The sequence below is a fragment of the Ptychodera flava genome, chromosome 2 (assembly GCF_041260155.1).
Source record: "Ptychodera flava strain L36383 chromosome 2, AS_Pfla_20210202, whole genome shotgun sequence".
Lineage (NCBI taxonomy): Eukaryota > Metazoa > Hemichordata > Enteropneusta > Ptychoderidae > Ptychodera > Ptychodera flava.
The window spans coordinates 2,366,877-2,379,336 of NC_091929.1; the positions used below are offsets into that span (position 1 = coordinate 2,366,877).

At 41.7% G+C, this 12,460-nt stretch overlaps 1 protein-coding gene, 1 long non-coding RNA gene and 1 other non-coding gene across 3 annotated transcripts in view; all 3 read right to left on the reverse strand.

Moving 5' to 3' along the window:
• Positions 1-12,460, reverse strand: part of LOC139151373 (putative diacyglycerol O-acyltransferase MT1468) — a 388,693-nt gene that overhangs the window by 171,940 nt on the left and 204,293 nt on the right. The window lies entirely within an intron of this gene.
• Positions 3,954-6,424, reverse strand: LOC139151318 (uncharacterized). Its single transcript, XR_011556401.1, has 2 exons — positions 5,998-6,424; positions 3,954-5,670 (listed from the first exon to the last, which is right to left on the reverse strand). It is a non-coding gene; the product is annotated as an uncharacterized lncRNA (long non-coding RNA).
• Positions 10,702-10,773, reverse strand: Trnaq-uug (transfer RNA glutamine (anticodon UUG)). The gene has a single exon. It is a non-coding gene; the product is annotated as a tRNA-Gln (tRNA).

Sequence of the window (12,460 nt, forward strand, 5' to 3'; positions counted from 1 at the left end):
AATACATATTTATATTTATATATACAGGCTTTGTCGACAAACTAAATATTGTGTGTTTGAGATGCTGTAGGGAGACAGCAAGAAACTGTAGTTGTTATATTGCATAGAAATATATTGCTGCAGTAATCATTAACAGTTGCAGCTTTTGCCCTGTTACGAGGCTCAAGTTTGTTTTTAACGACAAATCACACGTTTAGATTTTTTCGAGATAAAAGTCATGAAATGTGACAAAATGGTTCTAGATTTTGTTAAATTATTACTAACATTACAACATTTTGATGACATAAAAACGGTATTCATTTTCATTGAATTACCTACAAAAACTTGGATTGGAAAATGTAAAACTCAAAAGGGACCCAAAAATTTTCAAGTCCCCCCCCTACAGGTAGAGCAAAATTTTCAAGTCCCCCCCCTCCACTTCCCCCAAAATTTTCGAATCCCCCCTGAATTCCTCCAGCCCCCCATAACCGTTTTTTGTGAACGCAGCCTAAAGCAAAATGGTGACATAAGTGTACAATTTGCATTTGATCGCAAGTTATCATAATCGTGTCGCTAAGTTGCCTTTTATTCTTGCTTACCGACACGATCATCGTGTCGATAGCCACAACGCCGCCTGTGATAAGGCCGACTTTTGTGTTCAGCCTTCAGGAATTGGGGAACGGCGGTCTTGGTCGCATAATGAAATGTGACAAAATGGTTCTAGATTTTGTTAAATTATTACTAACATTACAACATTTTGATGACATAAAAAACGGTATTCATTTTCATTGAATTACCTACAAAAACTTGGAATTGGAAAATGTAAAACTCAAAAGGGACCCAAAAATTTTCAAGTCCCCCCCCTACAGGTAGAGCAAAATTTTCAAGTCCCCCCTCCACTTCCCCAAAATTTTCGAATCCCCCTGAATTCCTCCAGCCCCCCCTAACCGTTTTTTTTGTGAACGCAGCCTAAAGCAAAATGGTGACATAAGTGTACAATTTGCATTTGATCGCAAGTTATCATAATCGTGTCGCTAAGTTGCCTTTTATTCTTGCTTACCGACACGATCATCGTGTCGATAGCCACAACGCCGCCTGTGATAAGGCCGACTTTTGTGTTCAGCCTTCAGGGAATGGGGAACGGCGGTCTGGTCGCATAATTTTCCAAAAATCCGAGTTGCTGTGGACTACTGGGGCCACTGCTCGGTCCAAAACGGGGGAAATTTTCAGATTCGACCCGCTCCGTGCATGCTTAACCGATTTTCTGGGAAGCGGCCCACTGCAAGCGTTACCCAAAGTGGGAGCCAAGACTAGAAGACAAGTTATGAGACTTGCCTTTCCCCGACGCCGCCGTCAGGGCAACCTTGAGCGCCGGGGGCGCCGACGCATCTCCCGGGCAGAGCTCTGCACCTTGCCCGGCCACTGCAAGCGCTCCCTCAATTCGCCCCCCCCCCCGACTAGAAGACAAGGTTTGAACCGTGCCTCTCCCCGACGCCATCGGCCAGGTGTACACCTGGCCAGGCAAAACCGGGGGGGGGGGGGCGCATGAACTGCAAGACCTTGCCACTTTCAAGCAGTTTCCGTTGTCCGCAAATAGCCGTCTGTCAATGAGGGGGAAGCAGACTGAGTGTATATATATATATATATATATATTATTCGTAGCCCCTTGAATCGTTTCCCTCTCTCATATCTGTTCGCACCTCTGAGGGGCCACACGAAAAATCACCGGCTTTCCAATGGCCCCTTGGCCCGATACAAGCGCAAAACGACCCAGCTAGGCAAAACAGGGGGGCCGCACCGCAAGAACTGCAAAACTGCGCCACTTTCAAGCAGTGTCCGTGATCCGCAAATAACCGTCCGTCAATGAGGGGGAATATATATATATTATTCGTGGCCCCTTTGAATAGTTCCCCTCTCTCATATCTCTTTGCACCTCTTAGGGGGCACACGAAAAATCACCGGATTTTTCAAGGCCCGTTGGCCCGATACAAGCGCAAAAAAGACCCAGTCGGGCAAAACCACGGGGCTGCATGAACTGCAAGACTGCCCCACTTTCAAGCAGTTTCCGCACACTTCACGTGGACGAGAGGATCAGGATAGTTCGAAAGGCTTTTGCAGAGTGAACATGCAAAGGCACAGCCTGCTCTCTCATAACACCTCCCGTCCGCTGCTAGATCAGCAGCAGCTCCTCTTCAGCAGCAGCACAGCTGTAGGGGACCAAGCGGTGTAGAGGGTCAAAGTGTGCCTTGTCGGGCAAAGCGAAGCTAAGACCGCTGAACACTACCAATGACCGTACTCTCAGCAGCAGCTCCTCTTCAACCCTTTTCGGGAAAGGGGAGTCCCCTATATATAGTCTCGGCGTGAACCACCATGAAGGGTGAAAATATTGCAAGGGTGTACAAAGGAGCAGGGGATGCCAAAATCGGCCCACCGGGACCGATCGCCCCTTCGCTGGCAGAGCCGAGACGGCACCATCTCTTATATATAGCGTCGGCGTAAACCACCATATCGACGGCGAAAACTATGGCCACCCTAACACGGCCACGTCGAGCGCTCGCTGGGCGCCCGCGCATCTCTCCAGCCAAGCCTACGACGAGCACCGCACTCAGGGAAGGCCGCGACCATCTGCTCCCAAAAACGGGCGTTCCCCGTACGGCCCTGCAAGGCAGACCTCCCTCTTAGTCTCGGCGTGAACCAGCATGGAGGACGAAATTTTTCACAACCCTTCACGCCCACGTCGGGCGCTAGCCGGCCGCCCTCGCATCTCTCCGTTGAGCCTACGACGAGCACCGCACTCGAGGACGGCGCCGACCAACTGCTCAAAAAAAAAGGAACAAGTTCTTGACCACGACTCTCCCCAGCAGCACACCGGGGCCCAACACGCCTCTGCCGCCGAGCAAGTGCGTTCCCCGTACACACCTGCAAGGCAGACCTCCCTCTTATATATAGTCTCTTAGTGTACTATCATGGAGGGTGAAATTTTTCACCACCCTTACACAACCACGTCGGGCGCTCGCCGGCCACCCACGCATCTCTCCCGCCGAGCTTACGACGAGCACTGCACTCGTGGCCGGCCTCGACCATCTGCTCCTAAAAGGGAGCAAGTTGTTGAACAGGACTCTCCCCCAGAAGCCAACGGGGGCCCAGCACGCCTCTGCCGCCGAGCTAGTGCGTTTCCAGTATTATGAACTGAAGACTTTATATCCCTAGTCAACTGCGTAACAGCGTTCAAAAATTACGGTGTATCCGTTCATTCAGGTGACTTCATCGTGATTAGTGAAAATGAACATTTAATTTGCACTTTTTAGGCATTCCCCTTTATTTAAGCTAAATGTACCCCCTCCCGGCCCATTATATACGAAAGCGTCCATTACGGACCAGAAGGAGTACATTATTGCTATTATTTCATAGTTTTGGCAATGTCAGTGTATTTGGAACTGTAGCAAACAATACTGGATAATCGGATACATTATCGGTAACAATCTGGGATGACGTCACAAATTCAACTGGTATTGACCAGTGCATGATATAATTCTCACAAAGTTGCACAAATTACGATGAAGAGAAATAAACATTATACGTCACAGCTGAGTAAGTTAGGGTCCTGCTGGTAAAGGGTGTACTGATAGTTAAACCTTGCAGGTAATGCCAGGTGTAGGAATCTTGAAATATACATGCATCGAACGTATTATGTTAATACACCTCTTTACTATAAAGCATAGATCTGGTCTTAGGTTCTGATGTAATTGATGAATTCAAAAGTAATTGAAATAATAAATTCATTATCCTTTTTTCAAAATGTGGCAGTGATAGTCTTCCTTCGGTCAAATGTTCCTTGTCTTAGCCGCAGCTTATTATCCCTTGTCTGTATATCACTTTGCAATCTATTAATTCTTATTATCATTTTCGTCGTCAAAGGATCTAGATGATGATACTGCCGCAGCAGAGAATAATTATTCTTACAACTCTTTACTCTTTTTATAAATTCAATCATTTATTTTTAATTATTCCCCGTTAGAACATTTTATATGTCAAATACGTCACGTATAAAAGTAAATAAACAAACATCAAATACAATAACTAGCTTTTCGGACAAATATGACGTCACCGCTCATGTCTATGAAAGTACCATTGATTCATTGTATCAGGCCAGTAACGATTCTCAACGAAATGTTCATAGAGTTCAAAGTTAAGCTTTACTGGATGCAATGTCCTGTGGTTAATTTCTTCTTCCAAACATTGTAAAACCAGTGCATCATCATTGATGTGAAACTTATTGGCAAAAAGCTGTGGACGACTCTGAAGCCAAAGTAGATCTTTCCAGGAAAATACACAAACGTTTCTCACATATTTACCATGGCATGGCAGACCAAGCGGTTTCCAATTCTTTGCTCTTGAAACGAGTGCTAATATTTCCTTGGACCAGGTCCACCTGGTGCTTCGCGGAGATAGGAAAGGCTCTGATAAAACGTTTCATCTGGTATTCTTGTGTCGCGTACCCAATCATAGAATTTTATGGCGAGCTCGTCTGAATGCAGATATGCGATGAAGTCTCGTGTGAGGGCGCTATGCAATTCACCTCTGTGAAGGCTTATGTTGCCAGGAATGGGTCTGTTTTGAAAAGTGGCGTCATCACCATGTAATCAAATAAGACGCGGTGTTTAAACTTGACCCTGAAGAAGAATGGTTCACCACCAGTAGCGATATCATTTTGTCCATTGAATGTTTTCAAAATTTGCACAATTTCCAGATTCGTTTTCAGTGGGAATTCTTGGCCAGTTAAGTTGATGAAATATTTCCATTTTTTATTTCTCTCCAGGGCATCTTCGTGACAATGCATTTCTGCCTGTACTATACTCATTGATCCCCACACAACTCTTTCTGATTTGGAAGCTATGAACACATTATCAAAGCAGGAACTGATCGCTTGCATAGCTTTGTGAAGTTCTCCTGACGATTTGCTATCAACATGAATGCAGTAAATATTGTGTGGTCTGTAAATTGTTCGAAGTAACTGTTCAACTTGTTGGGCTGATTTATACATAATAATACCAAACGCTAGAGGAAAATCTTCTTCTTCCTTGGTGACTTGTTTATTTGTATATCCACCTTCGTTTGCAAATTGTGTACAATTTTGTGTCAAGTGTACAAACGCTGTATCTGGAAGTAAGTGTTTTTGTAACTCGGCCATAGCGAGTTGCACATTTTTCTGGGACGAGATATGACCTTTTGTTAGGTCACGACAGGTAGTGTTGTCGCTTGAAAGGAAAGCCTTCAAGGATTGCCGGCGCGAATCTTCTACATCTTCATGGCTCCCATATGCAGCTACTCCATCGATGTTCTTTTGTTTCATCAACATGAACAGAAGAACCATGACGCTTAGGGACAGTACTGCCACATATCCTCCACGTATCTGCCTAACGCGGCAACTCATTATGTTCCCGTAGAGTGTCCGATTCATCCTATATTGGTGTGAAGTTCACTTTATCACCATTTACAACATGGAGGTAGTAGGAGCTCCATGCTGGTACTAACAGACAATTGTGGACTTCACCGGTGGCGATGACGCCCACGTAGTGATTAATTTGACCTGTGTGAGGGCTAGCGTTGTGTCTTATCATGCTTATCGTCGTCGGTGATGATGACGCTCTGAAAGTCTTGATTCGGCTTGTTGATTGTTGTCCTTCTTTGCTGTATTCGAAAGCCAATAGATCAAGGTTATGAATAGTTATAGCTTGTGTCAAGTATTGGATATAATACAACTGCTATATGTAAGGTTAGTCTTTGTCGCAATCAAGTCAAGATATGGAGTTAAATTGAGTGTTAGCAAAACTCTAGAGCTATTCTACTCATGGTTCTATGTCCACATCTGACTCTACACAAAGAGATAAAAATAATATTAATCTCAAACCAAACATGTTATGCTTTTGGATCAGAAATCAACACTCTTTTCACACAGAGTGGACTTTGCCCAGTAATGGTCGGCCATATTGATTTCTAGTATTGCATTCAACTCACCTGTTAGAGGTTTAATCCTCGTACCCTGAATGCTGATACTGTAAAGGGAGCACTACTTCGATTGCAGTGTCGGACTTCCTTCGTGATTTTAAGGTCCTGTTATGAAAACACAGCAGAACCAACATACACACAGACGTATATGCACACCACCTTACTCCGGTAGATTCCCACTATACATCACACGATGCTGGTACGACCGACTGACGGAGTGTCTGTGTGTAGAAGCCGATACGTGAATTATTGTCTGTCGTTATAATCAGACGTTTCCGTTTGGCCCATCGGTATTCAAATACTCACGGATCGCTCCACTCAGTGTTGATCTTAAAGAATTCCTCTCGGTGCGGTATTCGCCGGCTAAGTTTCCTTGACTATTCTCCCAGCAACGGAAACCGATCATCAAAAACAGACACCGCTGGTTGCCTTTGAGCACAGGCAGCCCAGACGTATGGAGTTTTTTCTCACTATTTTTTTCCTATCAGTTCCTCTCCTTTCTTCACGATTGATCGGAGTAAATGAAATAAATGTTTACATAACCTAACCTAGCCTCTTGACTCTTTTTTTTTTCATTTTACACCCTATTACAAGGACGTTTATCTATCATATACACATCTTATAATTAATTAATTGACACAACTAATTATATCCGTGGATTTATCAGGGATTTTATGGGTTGGTCAACATTGCGAAAGATAGAGATGTAAATAAAAAAGGAAGTAATTTTTCCTATCTTCGTAGCAGTTGTTTCTGCTGACCGGATAAGTAAAGATGTTCACTGCGTATACAGACTAGGCAACGAACTTGTACTTTTTTGCTTTTTGTTTTTGTTTAAAAAAGATAAATTTATTCAAACAAATGACAAGTAAAACAAATCTACATAACTGTGAATATGTTTTCGAATTAACTTGTTTGTTATGTTAATATTCTTCTGAACAGCGCCACCACGTCTTTTTACCGCAGCGGCGCTGACACTTTACTGCTGAAATCCCTCAGTATTTGTTTTACACAAAGATTCCTGACTATACATTTCAATAAGAAGAATATGCCGAATAGGTAGTCAACGATTAGATCAAGCTGAAAAGAATAGGAAGGGTGCTAGCAATGATATGACTCAAACGAAGACCGAGATTTTGGATTTCGATAATACTTGATTAACATAACCTTTTTCAAGGTAAGCAATACAATTTCAAACGCTTAGTTTCCTCATGCTTATTTTGAGTGAATTGCTAAAACCTGTCATTTCAAAATCTATACCAATCCAAAGACGTACAAGCTGTAAAAGTAAGCCTTCGGAAGGGAAATGTCATCGTAGACGCCATGAGCAGTGCATTACAATACATTTAAAAATAGAATAGCTCTGTTATTGTTGGAAGTTTTATGAGGCGATCAGAACATGTTTTTATTGATTACATTTGCTGAATGTTTTGGATTAATCTTGTCCTGGTTTCGCACCATGTATTGCTAAACAGAATTCCGAATTTAGAATTCAAACTATCAGAGAGAACTCAATTTACTATTTGAATTCTCTCAAGCTTGATTTGACATTCAACTGTACAGCCAAAGCTAAATTGCATTCGCTGTGTAATCCTATCGTCTGCCTTATTTGGGTTTTGTTTGCAAATATCTCTACAACTTCTAAAAGCTTATCTCACTGCATTGAAAATGTGACAGTCTGTGACGAGGCTTTACAGAGATTTAAAACCCGGATCGCTGCAGGGGTTCAATGTCCAGAATATACGATGGACCATTGTGAAGCTGGCTAGAAAGTGACTAAGTTGGCAAGAAAGCAAGCAGAAGGGAAACAACACAGAATCCAGATCTCTAAATGCTGCATATCCTTTTCAGTTGCAGTACAGGAGGCCTATCAGCATTATGAAAGAATAACAGTTTGCCAGATTGATGACTCACGCCGTAAGTATTCTATATCACTATAGGGAAAAATTGCGAGACTAGCGAGAAAATGACGCTTTCTCGCAGTCAGTGAGAATCTGTTCTTATTCTCACCGCTGTCGTTGAGAAAATTTTAATCTCCACTGGAGATTGGTGAAAAATGCACTTCTTGGTGATAAGCAAGTGTGAGCGCCGGTGAGAATGGAAATTCTCACCAAGTACAGTGAGAATTGAAATTCACTGGCACGAATCACCAAGACTCCCGATTGACATTCTGATTCATTCTGATTCTCGCCAATGAATGCGGAATCTGGATGATTCTCGCCAATGAACGGCGAGTCTTGATGATTCTGTACTTGGTGAGAATTTCCATTCTCACCGGTGAGAATTTGTTCTCACACTTGATTCTCGCCAAAGAGTGCATTTCTCACCAATCTCCAGTGGAGATTAACATTTTCTCACCGACAGCGGTGAGAATAAGAACAGATTCTCACTGATTGCGAGAAAGCGTCGTTTTCCCGCTCTAGTCTCGCAATTTTCCCCTATAGTGTATGTCGACAATGTGATGTGAAACCATTAACACAATGCTCAGTCACGTGGATCTTTGTGATGACCTCTTTACTTGAAGTAGTAGAAAGCCATTTGAAGAAGGCGAGAACGCATCGATTTATGCACCCTTCAGTCGTTTCTTCTCCTCTGTTATGCATTTTGTGAAGATTTTTCACTACTTTGGTGTATCGTCAGTGTATCGTGTAAAAGTATGGACAGCAATGTGTCCTCTACGGCCGATAATTATCAAAGTCCACTGGGATAGCCTTCCTCAGTATGAGAAACTTGTGTGTTCGCAAAGTTTATGATATCACTGAACTGCATCTGAGCTAATATCAAAAGTTGCAGAGGCGAAAGTAAATGTAAAACTATGAAACACATTGAAATGATAAACAATTATTAAGTTTCACTCCACTTACTACGTCAATTGTAAACAGTATTTTGATTTTACTGCAATTGTGATTCCTACAAGACAAACAATGTTGATGTTCGTCATAAAAACCAATCTACTGAAAGTTGAGATAATGAACCTAATTGGCACATTTAATTCAAAACTAGTGTTTTTGAGAGTAACATAAAACGAACTATTGATATCGTTGTTGTCTTGTATAATCACTTCCCATACGCGCGTGACATTATCTACCCGTTGGCTGCCATCGGATACACCTCCCCCGCCCCACAGGTGTTCGCAGCCTTGCCTAGTAGATAGTTGATCGAAGGCCCAAGGCAGGGGGTGTAAGGCCCAAGGCCGATCCTCGGTAGTGGTAACTAAGAGAACCACCGATGTTTGACCTTTGGCCTCACACTCCCGGCGTTTGGCCTTCGATCGACCATCCATAGGCAACGGGTGCGAGCACCACATGTAGGTTTCCCTACCTGGAAAGTTTTGAGTTCAACTTTCAGATAAGGCAAGAGTAAATAAATTATTTGTTTTACATCTGCTCAAATTCTGGAAGGTAGTATGTAAGCGGTTGAAATTGCAAAAAACGTTTAACATAAAATCAAAATGCCATTTTTGACAGTTTTCTCACGTAGTTAGCTCATTCCTGTAATATGCTTCGAGAGAATACAATTTTCACTTCATATAGTTCCATGATTGTGTGACGTCTGCTCTAACAGTGCAAGGACGTATTTTGCAACAATGTGAAAGTCATGGTTTTGTTTTGTGAAAGAATACCGTCAGCAATGGAAAGATCAGCATGATCGTGTTTTTCCCGAGAAACTAAGAAAATCTACGCTCGCGGGAACGCAAAGCAAACAATTTATTAATACGCAGGCCGAGGTTTGATAGTTCAAAAACACGATATTCGGTTGAAGGGAAAGCAATTTAGACTAACAAAATACTATCAACACGATATTCGGTTGAAGGGAAAGTTTAGACCAACAAAATACTATCAACACGATTGGATGGTGAAATAATGTCAATAACCTGCAAATGTAAGCCACTGTACTGATCTACTTTTTTTTCTGAGTGATTTGTAATATTGCGACATTCAACTATAGGGCACTTTTGAGAAATTTGAAAAATATGAAAATCCAATTCTCCGAAATTAGTTCCGATGGTGTGAATCAATTCAGAATAACAAAATACTAAAATTATAGACAATAGACTGGCGAAACGAATGTAACGAGACAACATATCATGCAACGAGACAACGTAAATTGATTGAAATCTTTGTCCGTCGATATCGCGACAGTGTAGAAATAGGTATGAAACTTAGATCAGAAATCAAGTGTATAAGCAACCTGTTTTGCGCTGTGGTTATGAAACCTAGTGAGAAGGCGGTTCTTAAAAGCCTTATGCATAATCCATACATAGGCCTTATCTTTTACTGAATATCCATGGTGCTTTTCGACTGTGAGCATTTATTTTTACATTACACTCCGACTACGCAACGTAGGTCTGGTCTAGCATTGCCGTAAAAGATTTAATGTTCTTTACGATGACGACAAGGAGATGTTTTCCTTTATCTCATATTAAACTTTCTCCAATTTATTTTGTCGTGAAAAGTAGATGTACAAATATGGAGTTATATAAAAATTTAGTTCACTGTATATTTTGTGATAAATTTTGCAAAACACTAGTACCAATAGGGAATTCTATAGGGAATTGTTACACACGCCAAATGTCAAATGAAAAGATTTGGCGTGGCATCAGTCTTGAAACGATAAATATACCTGTGTGAAGTCAGGTATGACGGAAGCTGATTCCACACCGACAAAAACTTCCCTCATTAAGATAAAAGTGTAGCGTCCATGTATCTGGACAGGTCCCACCGAGATTTGAACTCGGATCGCTGGATTCAAAGTCCAGAGTGCTAACCATTACACCATGGGACCCAGGCTGCACGAGTGGGAATGGCCAATTGACAAAATATTTTTTTTAGCTGTCGTAAATTTAGCTCTTGCCATAATTTCACTTAAGACCTTGATTATTTCGTTGTTTACAAAACATTTAAGTCATAGTAATATTACACAGAGCACGAAATTTCGTCCGAAGTAAAACTACCGTAAAACCTACATCACGAGGTTTCATTTTCACTCAGCAATATTATCCCATCGAGTTCGTTTGCTCTCACCACTCAGTGATAACGCTATACTGTTTCTTTCCCAAATCATTCAGTCACAATGTTATATCTGTCGGTATATTTTGTACACGGATTAGAGAACTTAACACCTAATGATTAGATCTTGCTGCTAAGTTCGGTCACGCCAGTCACGCACATTACGCAGTTACAATTGAGTCACGTGACATGCCACACTTCGTCATTGCGACGCGGAAAATCATCGGTACAAACCATGGACAACACGGGGAATTTGGTAATCATTGGCCCTCCTTTTTCAGTTCTACGGACTTTCACGATGCGGCACACAATGACGTATGCCAATCGAGGTCATTTCAAGATTCATCCGATAGACAGCAAGTAAAGGAAATGCCGCTTTATCTTTTGTATGATTTTCATTATTTGTTCTTCGGAACAAATATATTTTCTTACTCTGGTACAGTTATTTTTGTAAAATGCAAAAAAACCCAGCTTTTCTAGCACAAGACATTGTGTACAATATATATTGTTATTGTAGGTTAGTTAACTCTGCTTATGACCATTCTAATATTATATTATATTATATTATATTATATTATATTATATTATATTATATTATATTATATTATATTATATTATATACTTTATTTCTGACTCGTTGTCCATTATTCACTATTGTCAATAATTAAACACACAGGTAGTGTTGACAAGTACATGTTGGCGCGTTCTGGAGTGATTTTGGACAAAACTAAACTTGCTCCCGGTCTGAGGGTTTCTGAATTATAACAGAGTAAATAATAGGAATAACTTCATCAATTTCTGTCGCGTTGATTGTAGGGTGACCGAGAAACTACTTTGGCGGACTAGTAACTAACGCATGGACACAAACTACTTTGGCGGACTAGTAACTAACGCATGGACACAAATCAAAGCTCAACGAGTGCAATTTGGGTCGTTTTGGTCAAAACGAGAAACCAGTTTCAAACCCATGTATAGAAATGTTACCGCAAATGAAGCTTGAATATTAACAAATACCGAGATCTTCATGATATGTTTACGCACCTAAATTATATTTTAGTAACCTTGTTACTTCCTGCTTGAGACTTTTTGCCGGGGCATAACAAAAAAAAAACTTCGGGAATTGTGTTCGTAAGCGAATTTATTTCAGGCAGGCTATTAACGTGCGATCCGGCGTTTTACACCACCAGTACAGAGCTGGACGATTTTATTATTACGCCAAGTGAGGTTGGCGGGAAGTGTGATTTGTTGTTTTGGTTTTGCGGGGGTGGATGGGGAGGGGGTTCGAGGAAAGCATATGGCAGAGAGAGAGAGAGAGGGGATAGGCGCCTCTTTGTAGTTGGGAAACAGAGGCGGTTATTGGGAGGTCTCTTAAAGGGGGAGGGGGTAGACTAAAAGATTAATTGGCAGTCGTGTATATATGGGTGCTCCCCATCTCCAACCCTATTGGATTGGAGACAGCAAGG